Source organism: Cucumis sativus, chromosome 3 (assembly GCF_000004075.3).
Source record: "Cucumis sativus cultivar 9930 chromosome 3, Cucumber_9930_V3, whole genome shotgun sequence".
Classification (NCBI taxonomy): Eukaryota; Viridiplantae; Streptophyta; class Magnoliopsida; order Cucurbitales; family Cucurbitaceae; genus Cucumis; species Cucumis sativus.
In genome coordinates this window covers 18,253,543-18,267,180 of record NC_026657.2, presented here as the reverse complement: position 1 = coordinate 18,267,180, position 13,638 = coordinate 18,253,543, and the positions used below count along the sequence as shown (strand labels likewise).

General features: G+C 33.3%; 1 long non-coding RNA gene across 2 annotated transcripts; it reads left to right on the top strand.

Annotated features, from left to right (window-relative positions):
• Positions 1-690: 690 nt before the first annotated feature.
• LOC116402542 lies at positions 691-4,794 on the top strand. 2 transcript variants are annotated; one of them, XR_004214973.1, is made up of 5 exons: positions 691-830; positions 1,223-2,724; positions 3,356-3,430; positions 3,658-3,811; positions 4,735-4,794. It is a non-coding gene; the product is annotated as an uncharacterized LOC116402542 (long non-coding RNA). The 2 variants fall into 2 exon arrangements; XR_004214974.1 differs by having other exon boundaries at positions 3,335-3,430.
• Positions 4,795-13,638: the final 8,844 nt, after the last annotated feature.

Below are 13,638 nucleotides of genomic sequence, written 5' to 3'. Positions count from 1 at the left end.
CGTGTTGTCCAGCAAAATGTTAATTACATTTTGGGGAATTTCCAGTAAGTATCAAAAAAAATTCTGTCCTTTCGAAATTCACTGCAAATTGCTGAAAATTAGGTTTTAATATCTGAAATTTCATTATGCCTAGGTTTGAATTGTGTTAAATTAAAGGTTTTAGAGAAGTTTTGGATAAAAAATAGGTTGGCAAATTTTTTAATGTTTGATGGGAATTCTCATTGCCTAAATCCCAAATTGCGAAATGGATGAAATTTTGATTTCCAATTCCACTTTGTCTTTGGTTGTTTGTTGAATGCAATTTACTCTCCAATGGCTTCATAACCCATCTCCTATATGTTGGATTCCATGCGAATGAGTCAATGTGATATATTGATGGTTCTTTTTATGAAAAACATCCCTCATAGTTTTGATTTTATAGGAGATATGTGTTTGTTTTGTCTACCATCATATTCATCATATTCAATATTGTTGTTTACGATCATTTTTCTAATGTGAATCACATTTTTTCTTTATGGTTGGTTATGTGATGAAGCATTTTGGTTGCTTACGATATGTTTGATTACAATGTGTTTGATGAAATGCCTCAATGAAGCATTTAGTTGATTTTTAATTTGATTTTCGTTCGTTTGAATTAGGAAAATTCTAAGAAACGTTTTATTTTGTTGAGAAGACAAAGGGAAAAAAGAGATTGTGTTTGGTTTTGTTCTCTATTAAGTTGATCAACTTCTTCATCGGTATGTATTTTGCAGGTCAGACGACCTACGGGGATTATTTGTGCAATTTGGTCCTCTTAAGGACACTTATTTGTCACGAGATTATTATTTTAGGTAGGGTACTTTGGAAGATTGTTATATTGATTTTGTAAGCATTTGGTGTGTATATGCATGTCTGGATTTTTTTTTTTCTGGACGTTAACTCATTTAGTCCTTTAGTTTTGGACGTATCTGATCTACTTTACATATTTGTAAATATGTTTTTATTGATGGTTGGTCCTATAGTGATTGCTTAATGGTTTGAAAATGGTCCTATGTTTTCAATTATTTTGTTTTCCAATAATAACATACAATCTGTTTATGGACTTTGGTTGTTTTTATTGAAAGTGATAATGTTTGAAGACAACCAATGAAGTAATAAGAGTATCTTGTAGAATACAAGAAGCATGAATTTTTTTTGTGTGTTGATGACATTCAAGTTCTGATGACTTAATGTTTACGTGTAGATTCAGTCGAAGTTGGGTTACAGTACATTGAGAAGTTCAAGTCTTGAAGAATTTCATCTCAATTTTTTCTTAGCCACTCAAAAGGTTAGCATGGTGATGTTAATATTCTCTTGTTAGAGCTCTCTATCGATGTTTCTGTCACTCTCAATCGATAGATTAATGATCAATGATGCCACTAGTTTAAGTGGCATTTTGGAAAAACATGCTAAGTTTTTTTTTTTTAATAAGATTCTTTGTAAATATTAAATATTAGGGTGGGTGTGGAAATGGATGGAGAGATTGGAGAATGAAATCTGTCCTTTTTTTTTTTTTTTTTGGAGAGAGGGGATTTTCAAGATGAGCGTATATCAAAAGACGAATGAGATATTTAAAAAAAGAGTTGTAAACTCTTTAGGATTGTATGAAGGAAAGAAACAGATAAACGATATATTATTATTTATGAATGTATTGAAATGCTAATGATGTTGTGTGATTGTGTTTGTCCCGATATAGGATGTTTGAGTCACACAACAATCCTTGAATTATGTTATTCAATACTTCTTCTGTGCGTATCATTAATTTTTAAGATTATATGACAACAAGTATTCTTTATTATTTTCGTAAAAATATCATTACCTATTCATTGATTTCTGAATTTTTTATAGTTAATTTGCATTATTTAGTAGATTTATGGCAAGGAATTGGAAAAGGTTTTCTTTCACTTGATTTGTTCCTTGAATGTTGTTTTGAGTGAGTGGGTAAATTACAAATATATAGACTTAGTGGGGTGGAGTAGAGAAAGGGGAGAGTGAATTTGTCTTTTATTTATATTATTTTAATGTAGATACGGTTCATTAATGCTAACTTGTTTGTAGTTTGTTACTCCTTTGAACTAATTGATTTCATTGGTTCAAGGAAGTAGATTTTCAAATTGAAAATTGTGGGTTCCAATCTACATAAGTAATTTCCATGTTTGCACAGTAGGATAATTATTGGTGTTCATTGGATTATAAGATATGCTATTATTCAGGATCTAGTTTCAGATTCTTATTTTTTTTAGGATCTAGTTGTGGGTATTGATGTGCTTAATCTTCATGAGATTTTGTTTACTGCATGTTCCTAACTTCATGTTATGTTACTCTTTGTCCAAAATTCTATCTACTTTGTTGATGTTAGTTCTTTTCTCCTATTTGCAGTGGGGAATCTATGTTACTAGTTTGTGAGAAGAGATTGTTGCTTCTTTTGAGAAAGTTAATTTCAAAAGAATACAATCTTTTGCTTCCTCCTTAAAGAGCTCAATGGAATTTTCTTTTGTTTCCAAATTTATTTTATATTTCTCAGCCCTTGGGTTAATAATTCTAAAATTCTGATTGATACTGAAGAGTTGAATAGGGAGCTCAATGGAATTTAACCCCTTTGATGCTATTATTTGCTTTATATATGTGTTTTTCTGGATGGAACGCATTGGGTCATGGGAGAACAACAAGAAAGCAGCTCTTGAGGCTGAACTAAAACAAATTGAGGTAATTAGAAAACAAAATATATGTAATGTGTTTAAGTTTTATTTGTATAGTATGTAGATGCTATTTACGATTTTAGTTCTAGATTTTAGAAAAATTCATTAAATATAAACTCACAACCTCAGTGAAGATTCCAAAATCTGTAATTCGATATTTCTCTTCATTGACGGAACTGCTCTTTACAACTATGTTTTTTTTTTCTTTTTTGTCGATTTCATTTGGATTGATTTTGTAATGAGAGCATGAAAAATTTGAGAAGAAGAAGGGTGAGTATATAGAGAAAATGAAGAACAAAATAGCATTGATACACAAAACAACATAAGAAAATAAGGTTGTTAATTGAAGCAAAGCATGGAGAAGAAAAGCTAAAGGCAAAGGCAGAGGAAATTGCTGCCAAACACAGAGCTACTGGAACTGCTCCTAAGAAGATTTTCAATTGTTTCTAATTTTAAATTAAACCATATATGTTTACAATAATTTTAAAGCTGAAATGTGCTTGATTTTCTGTAATGGTATGCTCTTGTTTCCATTTCTTATTGACTTGTTAAAAGTTAAGATGTTCAAAAAGCTAACCACAAAAGTTCTTATATTAGATATTTTTTATCTCGTACAGACTATCGGTTCCAATTTGTAGGAACGGTGTATTTAGGTACTTTAGAACCTCAACTACCTTCAAGTAGATTGTACATTGTAAGGAAATCATAGTAAGGTATCCATAAACAATATTCATCTCTATACATTGAATCTAGGAGAAGAATTTTGTGCATGTCATCATACTCGGGGTGTATAAAGATTCAGAATTCATTTAGAAGTTTTAGTTTTCTTATTGTAAACATATTACGTTGCATATCTACATTTGTGCTTCTTATTTTGCATGATCTTAAACGTCCAAATCCAATCACTAAAGTCCGATTACATGATGAAAATGTGATTCAGCCTTCAGATGTATGATCATAGAGAATTGGCAAGCATCCAATAGAAATGGAGCACGTCAGATAATAAAGGTATATATCTTATGAAGGCTAGCAACTCAAGAGGATACCTCTAACATATAAAGAAGATAAGAACAATCTAACGATATAGTTAACAGGTAATATTTATTTCAAAGTATATACTCTTACAACTTTAGTTTGTTGAAGTTATTGGCTTTCCATTTTTCACTCTTTGATGATTTGTCATTATTCAATTTTAGTGGTTATATATGCTAAAACAAACTATTGAATTTTTGCTTTACGAAACAAGATAAATACTTGAAAACAACCTATCGATACCAACAATATACCTGCTAGGATGCTACAATTTTGTTTTTTTATCATGAATAGTATGCTTATAGTGGTTGACTATTGCTACTTGTGTAAATTGCCATGGGTGTTATGTCTGTACTTATTGCTATTGCTAAATTGGTACTTGTGTAAATTGTCATGGATTTTATGTCGGTACTCATTGGTAGAGCTTTTTTTTATAAGAAACTAGGAGACCTTTAAATTCTGTCAAGCCATAAATGATACAAGTTGTTCTAGTTTCATTTTCCTAGTACCTTAATATTTCTTGGCTTCATTAACTGAAGTGGATTGCACATGAAAACTGTCTTCTTTCTGATATTTGTAGATTTGAAAGTGTTTGACTCCTTAAGATGGAAACTTTTTGGTTCTTGTTGGATAACGTTTCTTCCAACCTTAGTGACAGTGAACTACTAATGGATTCTTAAGTTTCATTCATCTCGATTATTACTTATGATTACTTATTCAAGAATTTTCTTGTTGATTACTTATTTATATCCAGCTAAGTTTTCTAAAGAGTAATGATACAAGAGTTGTAATTTGTAAAAAGTTCCAATATGGTAGACCAAGTGGATGTTAAGTTGATGTTGTTATTCTACATGTGTGCTCTGCTATGTAGTTGTTTATCTTATCGACGTATGTAGTGATAGGTAATTCTCAATGTTGAAATTTTCTATAAGAGTTGTACTCTCTTGTTCTATGATGGATGCTTATATTCATGTTGTCTTCGTAGGTTCAACTGGAGTCGACAACTTCATGAGTTTACTTTCAAAGAACATTTTCAGAGACAAACATTCTCGGTTGGTCGTTTATGCTTTAGCAGAAAATCTTGTTATATGTATTCTGATGCTATTTAAAATATTTTTTGATTAAGGGCTGAGATTCTGTACTTGTAAATTGTTGGAACTTGATTGGAAATGTACGAATATTATAAATTGTATTATAGCGTATATATATTAAATTGTTGGCTAATTTTTTCTATATGGGTGTCAATATTATAAATTCAAAATTGTCATTGTCAGCTACATTATTGTCATTCAAATGGTTCGTGTAATGGCGGAGTGGCAAGGAGAACAGGAAAAAACTGTACTAATCGAGTAATTTGCAACAGGAAAAACATGTCGTAATATATGAATTTTTAACAGTTATTAATTGTTGTGAATACGAAAACAATGACAGTTTTTTTTACAAAATTAATTGTCACGATTGTCCTATCTTTGACAGAAAAATAATGTCATCAGTAGCAAAACAATGACATTTTTTTAAAAAAAATTGTCGCAATTGACATATTCGTGACATTTAAAACATGTCACAATAAACGAATTCATGACATTTATTTAACTGTCGTTAATACATAAATGATGATAGTTATTTATTGTCATAAAATAAAATATTACAGTTATTTGATGTCGTAGAATGCTAACTAACGACATTTATGTTATGTAATGAAATAACTTATGGAGACAGTTTTTGAAAAATGTCATGGAAGGACTTTCCATAACTCCCGCTTCTATCACTGAAAATAATTGTCATGGATTTTGTTCACGACAATAAATAACTGTCGTCGTAGACCATTTTTCTTGTAGTGTTGATAAATAAAGGTCTACTGTGTCTACTACCATCAACAAATACTTACCTTTAGGCTCCTCCTAAGTTAGAGTTAGAGAACTCTTGCTCAGCTAAGGATGAAGTTATTAGGCTCCCCTAAACACCAAAGAACAATCTTCTCATGAAAAAATGCACAGTAGAAAAACAAACAAAACACATCACCAAATAGTATTATATAAAATTAAGACAAGGGGAGGTGTCATATAATAAAAGAATATATCTTAAATCAAAATTTCCTTAAATAAACATCTCATAAACCTAAACACATGAAGGACATTTTCAGGACCTTCTCCCTTTTTGTCTTGCTCTCTTTCAGCTTCAAGTCTTAACATTTTTTGGTCTAATTTAAGTTAAAGATAAATCCAACATTTATTTCACATACATCACATAGGGGTGTTTGCGCAAAAGTGGAAATTCAAACGAAGTTGAAAATTTAAGACCTTACCGACGACTCATGGAGTTGAGGGAAGTAGTGACAAGAGAACAACTTTGCGAAGAGAGAGAAAGAGAAAAGGAACAAATGACTTACCGACAGAGGAGGTGACGGTCGTGGTTTGAATGTTGAAGAGATTGCGGTGGATTGGAGATGACAGGCACAGATTAAACAGGTTATCATAGAGGAGGTTTGTCGTTCGATAAAGGAGGTTGCGATAGTAATAGAGTGAGGAGACGGGAATGAGAAGGCGGTGGTGGTGATGGGAACGGGCGTCATCCAAAGATGGTCTTCTTCGCGTTTTGAGATGGCTTATTTGCGAGAGGAATGAGGGTTTTTAATTTGGGGAAATTTTTATTTGGGGGAAAAGCCTTAAAACCCTTTACTTTTCATTTAAATTGAATTGAATTTTAATAAATTAAATAAATTATTTGATGTATCTTCTACGACATCAAATAACTGTCGCAAAAAATGCTATCTGAAAAATTTCGCCTTTTCCCACAAATGACGGGTATTTTTACCTTTTGTGACAGTTTTTTTTTCCTCCCTTCCATTTTCTAATGTAAACAACTGTTGTAGTAGATAGATTTTGTTGTAGTGGTTGTAGGAAATTTAACAAGCTTTCTAACCATACCAAATAGAGCTTTTAATTCCACCTATACATTATTGGATACTCGAAAAACCAGAGGCTTCTTGGAATTACGTGAAAAGTCTATGGTCTATTTTCTACTTCAAAAATCATTCACTTAGCCTCAGAATTTGCTCAAATTTTATTCATGAAACTTGTTAGAAATTGAGTGAACTTTCAAACGAATCAAATTGTATATTTTAATTCTTCTTGTGTACCTCAAACCACTATAAAAACCAGAGATGATTTGTGGAAACTATTCCAAATGTTACCAAGAACTCAACATAGTACCCTTGATTTCAATGGGCAACATCCTAAGTACCTTCTTAGTTCAAATCAACCGTCCACCATCATTGGTTACTTAAAGATAGCACTAGAATCAAACAGGTATTTAAGATTGACTCCAAGAAGTTTAGAAATTTACCAAAGTTGTGTCAAAACACTCGATTTTGGGTTCTTAAACGGCTGGACAACAGCTCCAACTCCTATAATAATCAAATCTAACATCCAAAATGTTGTGGAAAAAGTTAAGTTTATGTCTAAACTTAATAGGTATTCACAATCGCCTAAAGAAAACAACCCCGAACCATAAAAATCTTACTCTAAGAGTAGGAACTGAAAGAAGAATGGAGATGGACAAAGATTCGGTTGGCCTCTAGTCAGCTACCACGCATGACGGCTATAGGAGAGGTGTTGAAGAACCGACTTACGACTGTGTTAAGGGCGATGTGGTAGGGCTTTGCTAGCCACGTGCACGTCGTCGTCTAGTGAATCGAGTGACGCGTCATTAGATGGAGACAAGGCTTCAAAGCGACACCAAACGACGCGAAGGAGATGAACGACGCGGTTTGTGGCTGTCCTGAAACGTGAGGACGAGGCGGCAGGTATGGCGGCAAACCAAGGAAAGAGAACAAGGTGGGAGAGAGGGAACAACTCGAAGGAAGGGGAGGGCGTGCACTCAAGACCTCTTGTAGACGTTCCCCTCCTCTTTTTCTTTTAATTGCTTCATATAAGAAAAATACTAATAATAGATATAGACAAAAATACCCCTCACTTTCAAAATAAACTCATTTTTTGCCCCTACCTTACTCTTTTCAACACCTCAAAAAGTCGAAGCCTTAAACCAACCTAAATTTGTTCCAAACTTTCTTATTAAAACCAATTTACCTTATTAAAACAATTCAACCTTTAGACATTAACTATTAGATTTAAACTTGTTTTTCAAACTTAAAAATATTAATAAATAAAAGGAGAAAAGAACGAGGGCTTACACGTTACTATCTTCTTTTTTAATAATTTCGTCCTTGAAATTCGATCATGGTGATGATGTGGAACGCTGTGGGTATTGAGCCTTCATTGCCTGCTCAGTCTCCCATGTTGCTTCTTCATAAATATGGTTCCCCCAAAGAACTTTAACTAACGGTATGACTTAGTTCCTTAGCACCAGCTCTTTCTTATCAAGAATTTGTGTTGGCTCCTCTTTGTAAGACAAGTTCTCTTTCAAATGAACTGGTTGTGTTTCAAGAATATGAGATGGATCAGAAACGTACTTACGCTACATCGCACATGAAACACATCACAAATCCTCGAAAGTTCCATAGGCAATACCATATTGTACGCTGCAAGCCCAATACGTTCTAATATCTCATAAGGTCCAATAAATTAAAGTTCTATACATCTTTGTACTGCCAGAATGAATTGCATATGCAGAACTATATGCTTCCTCTAAAATTTGATCTTTTATGCCTTGGTTTCTAGGGACACACAACCTATCATATTTCATCAAGGCACCATCACCCCTTAAGCTATAGTTCGTTCCTTGGTTCAATTTTACCTCTTTTGCTAACTTTCTTAGCATTATATCTTCTAGTCTAAGAAATGATGGGGCAATTTGCGATTAGTAAAAAACTTCTCATTCAACAACACAAGTTAAAATTATATAACAACCTAATTAAGTTAGATAAAATATATCCTAATAGTAATTTGGTTAATAAATTTCATTTTTTCAATATCAATAGAAGATGAGAGATTCAAGCCATAGACCTACGAGCGATAAAATTTACTTCTTTTTAGAGTATTGCTTGTTTCGATGGTTTTAAGACAACCATCAATAATTAATTCATACAATCTTTTCTTTTTTCCTTTTTCCTTTGTTTCTTTTTTTTTTTTTTTTGATTAAAAGTTCCCAAAAATTTACTTTTTACTTTTAAAATTGTTTTTAGGACAAATTGGAGAGGCGGAGGAATTGGACGATGGATTTTTTAGTTCTCAAAATGCACTGATATCCATTGACATAAACTGTTATAACTACCATCATTAACTAAGATTTTGTGTTTTTTTTTTACAGAAGGTTATTGTTGGAAGATTTATGGTAATACGAGCATATGAAATTATTTTTTTCACGGATAACTTCTTTTTGTTATTCTCATTTAATTTCTCTAAGTAGTAATTAAATTCTCTTAAGCACGATATTGGATGTTTTTAGATGAAAGTTAAGATTGTTGAGTTTTAGGCATTAAAATGGACCATTAAAACTGCTTGGGTATAACTTTATCAATTTCAATTTTATTGAGTTGCGTACCGATTATGATTAAACTATAATTCTTGTTTTGGCCCACAAAGCCATCTTATATAAACCCTTCGTTCCTCCATCCATTTCCACAAGATTAATCTTCTATTCTCCATTTTCTAGTGACCAATATGGAGAAAACACAAAGAATTTATCTTCTTTTTCTATCGCTTTTATCCATAGCCACAATGTCACATTGTCGTGGTACGTATACAAGAATATTATTTTCCGTTTGTATATATATACATATACATATATCACGTATGCATGTATTCTAATTCTTTGTTTGTGTATTTACAGTGTTGCTTCATGTTGACCCACAATCTGATGTTGGCGGACCTCAAATGGTCATTCCACCCCCTCCGCCACACCATCATCTTGATTCAGACGTTGGTGGACCACAGATGGTCATTCCACCACCTCCACCACACCATCATCTTGATTCCGATGTTGGCGGCCCTCAAATGGTTATCCCTCCTCCTCCACCGCACAAGCTTCCACAATCCGATGTTGGTGGCCCTCAATTGGTCATTCCACCCCCTCCACCACACCATCATCTTAATTCGGACGTTGGTGGCCCTCAAATGGTCATCCCACCACCTCCTCCGCACAAACAACCACAATCTGATGTTGGCGGTCCTCAAATGGTCATTCCACCCCCTCCTCCACACCATCATCTTGATTCTGATGTTGGTGGCCCTCAAATGGTCATTCCACCACCTCCTCCGCACAAACATCCACAATCTGATGTTGGCGCGGCCTCAAATGGTCATTCCACCCCCTCATCCACACCATCATCTTGATTCTGACGTTGGTGGCCCTCAAATGGTCATCCCACCACCTCCACCGCACAAACATCCACAATCTGATGTTGGCGGGCCTCAACTGGTCATCCCACCCCCTCCTCCACACCATCATCTTGATTCTGACATAGGTGGCCTGCAAATGATCATTCCACTCCCTCCACCACACCATCATTTTGATTCTGATGTTGGCGGCCCTCAAATGGTTATTCCCCCTCCTCCACCACATGACATTCACCTTTAAAATAGAACATCGTTGATAATCCCCCAATGGTCATCCCACCGCCTCCCCCTCTATTATGTTCCATCCACAAAGTAATGTTTAGTGATATCATAACGATAATCCCCTACCTCCTCTATAAAGCAACTTTTATTGCATCCAATTCGATCACAACTTTAGATGTCTGATTCATTTCTTGTCACTTCCCTTGAAGTATTGAGCATAATAAGCTAATAATAATAATAATAATACTTACTATTATAAATATTATATGTCCATGCATATATATAGTGTATTTAGAAACAAGCTTTCACTCCCCGTTCTAAAACTTCCCTCTTTAAAAAGATGCTGGTGTCAGCCTACTCGTTAAAACATGCTTTGAAAACGTAAGATTAATAACACACCCTTTTCAAGAGTAAAGTATAATAATGTTGACAGCACCTCCCATAAAATATGAGGGAACAACACCTGAAAATGTAGTAATTTCTACTTCTATAAAATTTGAAACGGAATTCAGATACTACATACAACTAGTGTGTCTCACCACACACATTCACAAATCGAATCAAAACTTCAAGTACAATATAAGGTGCAAACTACGTATTACATACATAAGTATTCAAACTAATTAGGGATCTTCCAAAACACAAGTCCACATTGTCTCTCTAGATGAGACTAACCACCCAGTGATGAATTACAAAAGTTTAAACTATACACACAAACAAAAAAAAAAAAAAAAGAAATTGAAGATCTACAAGAACGACTAAGCTGAAACAAAGCTTGGTCCTGGGTTGTTACTTGGGAAGGGAGAGAAAATATTGAAAAAATAAGCCGAATGCTTAGTGAGTAGCAAGTAATTTGATACAAATACACGTAAAAATATGCTTCATAAGATGTGTAAATACGCATCGATAAATAATGTATTAAATAAAACATTATAATCACATTTTCCCCAATCAACCAACCAACCAACCTGTAGCCAATCCGATCATGGAAAGACGTCTAAACATACGGCCAAGAGTAGCACGCACATGATCAAGGAATCATGCAGCCACAACTGGGTCACACATATTTAGTACCCGCCACAATAGTAACATCCATCTAATTCGACCACGATAGCATACTAAACACACGACCCAGAATAGCTCACATGTGATCCATAACCACAAGGAAACACGTGCCCAAACGGAGTCCACGCATTATTAGCTTACCACAGTAACAACATGAACCCGCTCCTTTGTGTAAAAAAGACACCCACCATGGGTTATAATAGGCCCGAAGCCATATCTCAATTCTCCCTCCATATCCTCACCTAGGCTCAGGTTCTCGGATCTTCGGTCACGACCTCTTTCAGCCCCAGAACCTCCTGACAACCATAGGTGACACTACGAAAATACATTTACGTAGCCTACGAGTAAAATCACCTTAGTACATTGGTTTTGTGGTTTGGAAACCAACCTTTACATTCCATTACCATAAACCAACATCTATAATTATGTTTCATACTTTTTCCAGCAATTTAAAGCTAAAACAGAGTTTTCTTAATAAACAAACCAAACGTCCTCATCGATAAAACCAAAGTAAACAATTTTCGTATCAAATGTTTGAAAGTAACCATTCATAGTAAAAAACAGAACTCGTTCTGCGAGGATTATACGCTTACCCCAATTTCGTTACTATAATTTAAGCTATTTATTTTATAAAGGCTTAAATTCTCATTTTCATCTTTAATTTATATCAAACCCTACATATTTTAATTTAGGCTAAAAATTATACTTTTTGAACGCTTAGCTTCAACTTAAAAGTCTTAACACCATAAACAACCAACATAAATCAATCTTAGTGGTCTTTAATTCCATACTTTTCCAGTAAGTTTCAACTTTAGAAGGTTAAATTCAACTAGTCATAAGTTCTTCAATACTTAAATAGAAAATTATGTATTTTATATCAAACTCTTCATTTTGGAACCTTCTACAACTAAGTTGAAGAAATTGAAATGAGATTCCTGATAGATTAACACACAATTCGATCGAAACACGATAAAGCAAACTCACATCTTTTTGCTTACTTTCAATTTTGATCCTGAAATTTAACCTACTTCTCGTCATTTTTAGTTCCTGAATTCTTCATGAAAAAGCACTACAACAAAAATGGTCTACTACGACAGTTATTTTCTGTCGTGAACAAAATCTGTGATAGTTATTTACAGTCGTAGTATCCCCTGTTGTGGAAAGTCCTTCCATGACAGTTTGAAAATACTGTCACAATAATTTTTTTCATAACAGAAAATAAATGTTAATAATTACTATTTTATGACAACAAATAACTATCATATTTTATTTTAGACAACAAATAACTATTATCATTTGCATATTAACGACAGTTACAAAAATGTCCCGAATTCGTTCATTATGACATTTTTTATATTTCAAGAATATGTCAATCGTGATAGTTTTTTTAAAAATAAATATCATCTTTTTTATATTGACGACAGTTACAATAATGTAAGGAATTCGTATATTAGGACATTTTTTCCTTGTCAAGGATCGGCCAATCATAACAGTTTTTATAAAATTAAATTGTCATTATTTTGATATTGACGACAGTAACAAAATGTCACAAATTCGTATATTATGACATTTTTTCCTTGTCAAGAAAAGTTAGATTAAGCTTATAAACACTACTTTCACTATGTGTAATTCACCAACTTCTTTTAATAAAGAAAACGTTTTCAAAAGGACAAAAAGCATGTCAAAAGTGAGAAAGCTAAATAGGTAGTTTTTACAAACTTCATTTGTGTTTCTTTTTTTTTTTTTAATATGGCTTAGGATTCAGATGTATTTTCAAGGAAGGTGAAAAGTTCACCAAAAGTTGTGAGAAAATAAGAACAAAAGGTTATCAAACAGATATTAAATAAGGTACGTAATTTCCATATTAAATATCTCAGGTCTTCCTTGTCAATTTCAATGGTTGCACACCATAAACTAATTCACAATAATCCTTATTTTCACTTCACACAAACAACTTTATTTGGATACTGCTCAACAAAGTTGCAGTGCAAGAACACTAACCAAAAGTGACAAATTCAATTTCCTATTTCAATGAAGTCAAGTTTCCAATTTTTGAGCAATGTAAATACTGAGATCAAAATAGAAAACAAACAAAGATTGTCTTTTAATTCACATATGCCACTAAATGTCCCCTTATACATACCATTTTCTTCCTGAGTAGAAATCTGTGTCTTTAAATGCAACTGAAAAAACTGGATTTCCACCACCAGTTTTATCGGTTCATGATTAGATTTTGTGTATGGTTATAATTCTTCGTTCTGCAGAAATGCAACTTATTCACCAGAAAATCCTAGAAAAAAATGGCT